Source organism: Haliotis rubra, unplaced genomic scaffold (genome assembly GCF_003918875.1).
Source record: "Haliotis rubra isolate DU_JTF1 unplaced genomic scaffold, ASM391887v1 Scf43, whole genome shotgun sequence".
NCBI lineage: Eukaryota > Metazoa > Mollusca > Gastropoda > Lepetellida > Haliotidae > Haliotis > Haliotis rubra.
Genome location: NW_025767113.1, coordinates 134,422 through 142,959, shown reverse-complemented (window position 1 = coordinate 142,959; position 8,538 = coordinate 134,422).

Here is an 8,538-nt window from a genome sequence, read left to right as displayed (position 1 = left end):
TGTCCTGTACATAGTGACTGTTGTCCTGTACGTAGAGACTGTTGTCATGTACGTAGTGACTGTTGTCCCGACTGTTGTCCCGTACATAGTGACTGTTGTCCTTTACATAGTCACTGTTGTCCTGACTGTTATCCTGTACATATCGACTGTTGTCCCGTACATAGTGACTGTTCTACTGCACATAGTGACTGATGTCCTGTACGTAGAGACTGTTGTCCTGTACGTAGTGACTGTTGTCCCGACTTTTGTCCCGTACATAGTGACTGTTGTCCTGTACATAGTGATTGTTGTACTGTACATAGTGACTGATGTCCTCTACGTAGAGACTGTTGTCCTGTATGTAGTGACTGTTGTCCTGTACATAGTGACTGTTCTCCTGTACATGGTGACTGTTGTGCTGTACATAGTCATTGTTGTCCTGACTGTTGTCCTGTACATACTGACTGTTGTCCTGTACGTAGAGACTGTTGTCCAGTACATAGCGACTGGTGTCCTGTACACAGTCAGTGCTGTCCTGTACATAGTGACTGTTGTCCTGTACATAGTGAGTTGTCCTGTACATAGCGACTGTTGTCCTGTACATAGTCACTGTTGTCCTGTACATAGTCACTGTTGTCCTGTACATAGTCACTGTTGTCCTGACTGCTGTCCTTTACATAGTGACTGTTGTCCTGTACATAGCGACTGTTATCCTGTACATAGTGACTGTTTACTGTACATAGTCACTGTTGTCCTGTACATAGTGACTGTTGTCCTGTACATAGTCACTGTTGTCCTGACTGTTGTCCTGTACATAGTGACTGTTGTCCTGTACATAGCGACTGCTATCCTGTACATAGTGACTGTTGTTCTGGCTGTTATCCTGTACATAGCGACTGTTATCCTGTACATAGTGAATATTGTACTGCACATAGTGACTGATGTCCTGTACGTAGAGATTGTTGTCCTGTACGTATTGACTGTTGTCCTGTAGATAGTCACTGTTGTCTCGACTGTTCTCCGTACATAGTGACTGTTCTCCGTACATAGTGACTGTTGTCCTGTACATAGTGACTGTTGTCCTTTACATAATCACTGTTGTTCTGACTGTTATCCTGTACATAGCGACTGTTGTACTGTACATAGTCACTGTTGTCCTGTACGTAGTGACTGTTGTCATGTACGTGGTGAGTGTTGTCCCGACTGTTGTCCCGTACATAGTCACTGTTGTCCTTTACATAGTCACTGTTGTCCTGACTGTTATCCTGTACATATCGACTGTTGTCCCGTACATAGTGACTGTTCTACTGCACATAGTGACTGATGTCCTGTACGTAGAGACTGTTGTCCTGTACGTAGTGACTGTTGTCCTGTACATAGCGACTGTTGTCCTGTACATAGTCACTGTTGTCCTGTACATAGTCACTGTTGTCCTGTACATAGTCACTGTTGTCCTGACTGCTGTCCTTTACATAGTGAGTTGTCCTGTACATGGCGACTGTTGTCCTGTACATAGTCACTGTTGTCCTGTACATAGTCACTGTTGTCCTGTACATAGTCACTGTTGTCCTGACTGCTGTCCTGTACATAGTGACTGTTGTCCTGTACATAGTGAGTTGTCCTGTACATAGCGACTGTTGTCCTGTACATAGTCACTGTTGTCCTGTACATAGTCACTGTTGTCCTGTACATAGTCACTGTTGTCCTGACTGCTGTCCTGTACATAGTGACTGTTGTCCTGTACATAGCGACTGTTATCCTGTACATAGTGACTGTTTACTGTACATAGTCACTGTTGTCCTGTACATAGTGACTGTTGTCCTGTACATGTTGTCACTGTTGTCCTGACTGTTGTCCTGTACATAGTGACTGTTGTCCTGTACATAGCGACTGCTATCCTGTACATAGTGACTGTTGTTCTGGCTGTTATCCTGTACATAGCGACTGTTATCCTGTACATAGTGAATGTATTACTGCACATAGTGACTGATGTCCTGTACGTAGAGATTGTTGTCCTGTACGTATTGACTGTTGTCCTGTAGATAGTCACTGTTGTCTCGACTGTTCTCCGTACATGGTGACTGTTCTCCGTACATAGTGACTGTTGTCCTGTACATAGTGACTGTTGTCCTTTACATAATCACTGTTGTTCTGTACTGTTATCCTGTACATAGCGACTGTTGTACTGTACATAGTCACTGTTGTCCTGTACGTAGTGACTGTTGTCATGTACGTGGTGAGTGTTGTCCCGACTGTTGTCCCGTACATAGTCACTGTTGTCCTTTACATAGTCACTGTTGTCCTGACTGTTATCCTGTACATATCGACTGTTGTCCCGTACATAGTGACTGTTCTACTGCACATAGTGACTGATGTCCTGTACGTAGAGACTGTTGTCCTGTACGTAGTGACTGTTGTCCCGACTTTTGTCCCGTACATAGTGATTGTTGTACTGTACATAGTGACTGATGTCCTGTACGTAGAGACTGTTGTCCTGTATGTAGTGACTGTTGTCCTGTACATGGTGACTGTTGTGCTGTACATAGTCATTGCTGTCCTGACTGTTGTCCTGTACATACTGACTGTTGTCCTGTACGTAGAGACTGTTGTCCTGTACATAGTGACTGTTGTCCTGTACGTAGAGACTGTTGTCCTGTACGTAGTGACTGTTGTCCCGACTTTTGTCCCGTACATAGTGATTGTTGTCCTGTACATAGTGACTGATGTCCTGTACGTAGAGACTGTTGTCCTGTATGTAGTGACTGTTGTCCTGTACATGGTGACTGTTGTGCTGTACATAGTCATTGTTGTCCTGACTGTTGTCCTGTACATACTGACTGTTGTCCTGTACGTAGAGACTGTTGTCCTGTACGTAGTGACTGTTGTCCCGACTGTTGTCCTGTACATAGTGATTGTTGTACTGTACATAGTGACTGATGTCCTGTACGTAGAGACTGTTGTCCTGTATGTAGTGACTGTTGTCCTGTACATGGTGACTGTTGTGCTGTACATAGTCACTGTTGTTCTGGCTGTTATCCTGTACACAGCGACTGTTGTCCCGTACATAGTGAGTGTTGTCCTCTACATAGTGACTGTTGTACTGTACATAGTCACTGTTGTCCTGTACGTAGTCACTGTTGTCCTGCACATAGTGACTGTTTTCCTTGTATATAGTGACTGTACCACTGTTCATAGTCACTGTTATCCTGTACATAGTGACTGTTGTCCTGACTGTTGTCCTGTACATAGTCTGTGATGTCCTGTACATAGTGACTGTTGTCCTGTACGTAGAGACTGTTGTCCTGTACGTAATGACTGTTGTCCCGACTGTTGTCCCGTACATAGTGGATCTTGTCCTTTACACAGTCACTGTTGTCCTGACTGTTGTCCTGTACAAAGAGACTGTGGTCCCGTACATCGAGACTGTTGTCCTGTACATAGTGACTGTTGTCCTGTACATAGTCACTGTTTTTGTGTTCGTAGTGAGTGCTGTCCTTTACGTAGTGACTGCTGTCCTGTACATAGTGACTGATGTCCTGACTGTTGTCCTGTACATAGTGACTGTTGTCCTGTACGTAGAGACTGTTGTCACGTACGTAGTGACTGTTGTCCCGACTGTTGTCCCGTACATAGTGACTGTTGTCCTTTACATAGTCACTGTTGTCCTGTACGTAGAGACTGTTGTCCTGTACATAGTGAGTGTTGTCCCGACTTTTGTCCCGTACATAGTGACTGTTGTCCTTTACATAGTCACTGTTGTCCTGACTGTTATCCTTTACATAGCAACTGTTGTCCCATAAAAGGTGATTGTTGTCCTGTACATACTGACTGTTGTCCTGTACATAGTGACTGATGTCCTGTACGTATAGACTGTTGTCCTGTATGTAGTGACTGTTGTCCTGTACATAGTGACTGTTCTCCTGTACATGGTGACTGTTGTCCTGACTGTTGTCCTGTACATAGTGACTGTTGTCCTGTACGTAGAGACTGTTGTCATGTACGTAGTGACTGTTGTCCCGACTGTTGTCCCGTACATAGTGACTGTTGTCCTTTACATAGTCACTGTTGTCCTGACTGTTATCCTGTACATATCGACTGTTGTCCCGTACATAGTGACTGTTGTACTGTACATAGTGACTGATGTCCTGTACGTAGAGACTGTTGTCCTGTATGTAGTGACTGATGTCCTGTACATAGTGACTGTTCTCCTGTACATGGTGACTGTTGTCCTGACTGTTGTCCTTTACATAGTGACTGCTGTCCTGTACGTAGTCACTGTTGTGCTGTACATAGTCATTGTTGTCCTGTAAATACTGACTGTTGTCCTGTACGTAGAGACTGTTGTCCTGTACGTAGTGACTGTTGTCCCGACTGTTGTCCTGTACATAGTGACTGTTGTCCTTTACATAGTCACTGTTGTTCTGGCTGTTATCCTGTACATAGCGACTGTTGTCCCGTACATAGTGAGTGTTGTCCTCTACATAGTGACTGTTGTACTGTACATAGTCACTGTTGTCCTGTACGTAGTCACTGTTGTCCTGCACATAGTGACTGTTTTCCTGTACATAGTGACTGTACCACTGTTCATAGTCACTGTTATCCTGTACAAAGTGACTGTTGTCCTGACTGTTGTCCTGTACATGTCTGTGTGTGTCCTGTACATAGTGACTGTTGTCCTGTACGTAGTCTGTGTTGTCCTGTACATGTGTTGTCCTGTGTGTTATGACTGTTGTCCCGACTGTTGTCCCACCATACATGGTGGATCTTGTCCTTTACACAGTCACTGTTGTCCTGACTGTTGTCCTATTACAAAGACTGTGGTCCCGTACATCGGACTGTTGTCCTGTACATAGTGACTGTTGTCCTGTACATAGTCACTGTTTTGTGTTCGTAGTGAGGTGCTGTCTGTAGTGACTGCTGTCCTGTACATGGTGACTGATGTCCTGACTGTTGTCCTGTACATAGTGACTGTTGTCCTGTACGTAGAGACTGTTGTCATGTACGTAGTGACTGTTGTCCCGACTGTTGTCCCGTACATAGTGACTGTTGTCCTTTACATAGTCACTGTTGTCCTGTACGTAGAGACTGTTGTCCTGTACATAGTGAGTGTTGTCCCGACTTTTGTCCCGTACATAGTGACTGTTGTCCTTTACATAGTCACTGTTGTCCTGACTGTTATCCTTTACATAGCAACTGTTGTCCCATAAAAAGTGATTGTTGTCCTGCACATAGCGACTGATGTCCTGTACGTATAGACTGTTGTCCTGTATGTAGTGACTGTTGTCCTGTACATAGTGACTGTTCTCCTGTACATGGTGACTGTTGTCCTGACTGTTGTCCTGTACATAGTGACTGTTGTCCTGTACGTAGAGACTGTTGTCATGTACGTAGTGACTGTTGTCCCGACTGTTGTCCCGTACATAGTGACTGTTGTCCTTTACATAGTCACTGTTGTCCTGACTGTTATCCTGTACATATCGACTGTTGTCCCGTACATAGTGACTGTTGTACTGTACATAGTGACTGATGTCCTGTACGTAGAGACTGTTGTCCTGTATGTAGTGACTGTTGTCCTGTACATAGTGACTGTTCTCCTGTACAAGGTGACTGTTGTCCTGACTGTTGTCCTTTACATAGTGACTGCTGTCCTGTACGTAGAGACTGTTGTCCTGGACATAGTGACTGTTATCCTGTACATAGTGACTGTTGTGCTGTACATAGTCATTGTTGTCCTGTAAATACTGACTGTTGTCCTGTACGTAGAGACTGTTGTCCTGTACGTAGAGACTGTTGTCCTGTACGTAGTGACTGTTGTCCCGACTGTTGTCCTGTACATAGTGACTGTTGTCCTTTACATAGTCACTGTTGTTCTGGCTGTTATCCTGTACATAGCGACTGTTGTCCCGTACATAGTGAGTGTTGTCCTCTACATAGTGACTGTTGTACTGTACATAGTCACTGTTGTCCTGTACGTAGTCACTGTTGTCCTGCACATAGTGACTGTTTTCCTGTACATAGTGACTGTACCACTGTTCATAGTCACTGTTATCCTGTACATAGTGACTGTTGTCCTGACTGTTGTCCTGTACATAGTCTGTGTTGTCCTGTACATAGTGACTGTTGTCCTGTACGTAGTCTGTGTTGTCCTGTACATAGTGACTGTTGTCCTGTACGTAGAGACTGTTGTGCTGTACGTAATGACTGTTTTCCCGACTGTTGTCCCGTACATGTTGTCCTGACTGTTGTCCTGTACGTAATGACTGTTTTCCCGACTGTTGTCCCGTACATGTTGTCCTGACTGTTGTCCTGTACGAAGAGACTGTTGTCCCGTACATCGTGACTGTTGTCCTGTACATAGTGACTGTTGTCCTGTACATAGTACCTGTTTTTGTGTTCGTAGTGAGTGCTGTCCTTTACGTAGTGACTGCTGTCCTGTACATAGTGACTGATGTCCTGTACGTAGTGACTCTTGTCCTGTACGTAGTGACTGTTGTCCTGTACGTAGTGACTGTTGTCCTGTACATAGTACCTGTTTTTCTGTTCGTAGTGACTGCTGTCCTGTACGTAGTTACTGCTGTCCTGTACGTAGTGACTGTTGTCCTGAACATAGTACCTATTTTTCTGTTCGTAGTGACTGCTGTCCTTTACGTAATGACTGCTGTCCTGTACATAGTGACTGATGTCCTCTACGTGGTGACTGATGTCCTGTACGTAGTGACTGTTGTCCTGTACATAGTACCTGTTTTTCTGTTTGTAGTAACTGCTGTCCTTTACGTAGTGACTGCTGTCCTGTACATAGTGACTGATGTCCTCTACGTAGTAATTGTTGTCCTGTACATAGTTACTGCTGTCCTGTACGTAGTGACTGTTGTCCTGTACATAGTGACTGTTGTCCTGCACATAGTACCTGTTTTTCTGTTCGTAGTGACTGCTGTCCTTTACGTAGTGACTGCTGTCCTGTACATAGTGACTGATGTCCTCTACGTAGTGACTGTTGTCCTGTACGTAGTGACTGTTGTCCTGTACATAGTAACTGTTGTTCTGTTCGTAGTGACTGCTGTCCTTTACGTAGTGACTGCTGTCCTGTACGTAGTGACTGTTGTCCTGTACATAGTAACTGTTGTTCTGTTCGTAGTGACTGCTGTCCTGTACATAGTGACTGATGTCCTCTACGTAGTGACTGCTGTCCTGTACGTAGTGACTGTTGTCCTGTACATAGTAACTGTTGTTCTGTTCGTAGTGACTGCTGTCCTTTACGTAGTGACTGCTGTCCTGTACATAGTGACTGATGTCCTCTACGTAGTGACTGTTGTCCTGTACGTAGTGACTGTTGTTTTGTATGTAGTGACTGTTGTCCTCTACGTAGTGACTGTTGTTCTGTATGTAGTGACTGTTGTCCTGTACATAGTGACTGTTGTTCTGTATGTAGTGACTGTTGTCCTGTACGTAGTGACTGTTGTCCTGTACATAGTAACTGTTGTTCTGTTCGTAGTGACTGCTTACCTTTACGTAATGACTGCTGTCCTGTACATAGTGACTGATGTCCTCTACGTAGTGACTGTTGTCCTGTACGTAGTGACTGTTGTCCTGTACATAGTAACTGTTGTTCTGTTCGTAGTGACTGATGTCCTTTACGTAGTGACTGCTGTTCTGTACATAGTGACTGATGTCCTCTACGTAGTGACTGTTGTCCTGTACGTAGTGACTGTTGTCCTGTACATAGTAACTGTTGTTCTGTTCGTAGTGACTGCTGTCCTTTACGTAGTGACTGCTGTCCTGTACATAGTGACTGATGTCCTCTACGTAGTGACTGTTGTCCTGTACGTAGTGACTGTTGTCCTGTACATAGTAACTGTTGTTCTGTTCGTAGTGACTGCTGTCCTTTACGTAGTGACTGCTGTCCTGTACATAGTGACTGATGTCCTGTACGTAGTGACTGTTGTCCTGTACGTAGTGACTGTTGTCCTGTACATAGTAACTGTTGTTATGTTCGTGGTGACTGCTGTCCTTTACGTAGTGACTGCTGTCCTGTACATAGTGACTGATGTCCTCTACGTAGTGACTGCTGTCCTGTACGTAGTGACTGTTGTCCTGTACTTAGTAACTGTTGTTCTGTTCGTAGTGACTGCTGTCCTTTACGTAGTGACTGCTGTCCTGTACACAGTGACTGATGTCCTCTACGTAGTGACTGTTGTCCTGTACGTAGTGACTGTTGTCCTGTACATAGTACCTGTTTTTCTGTTCGTAGTGACTGCTGTCCTGTACATAGTGACTGATGTCCTGTACCTCGTGATTACTGCATTGGTTCAATGAAAACAAGACAATATTACGGCTAATTGTACCTTATAACTTTCATACGACAGTCGGTCAAAACGTAGTGGGCCTCACCTAGAAAATGATACAAATGCAGCTGTTTTTATGTTCTGTTTTTCTACATATTATCTGTCAACCTCAAGGGAATATCTTTTGCCATGTTCAAGCTCATGATCCCATTTTGTTTGACTTTTTATCTTGGTACCCCTCAAAAACGCAAAAGCTACAATAAATGCTTCACAAACT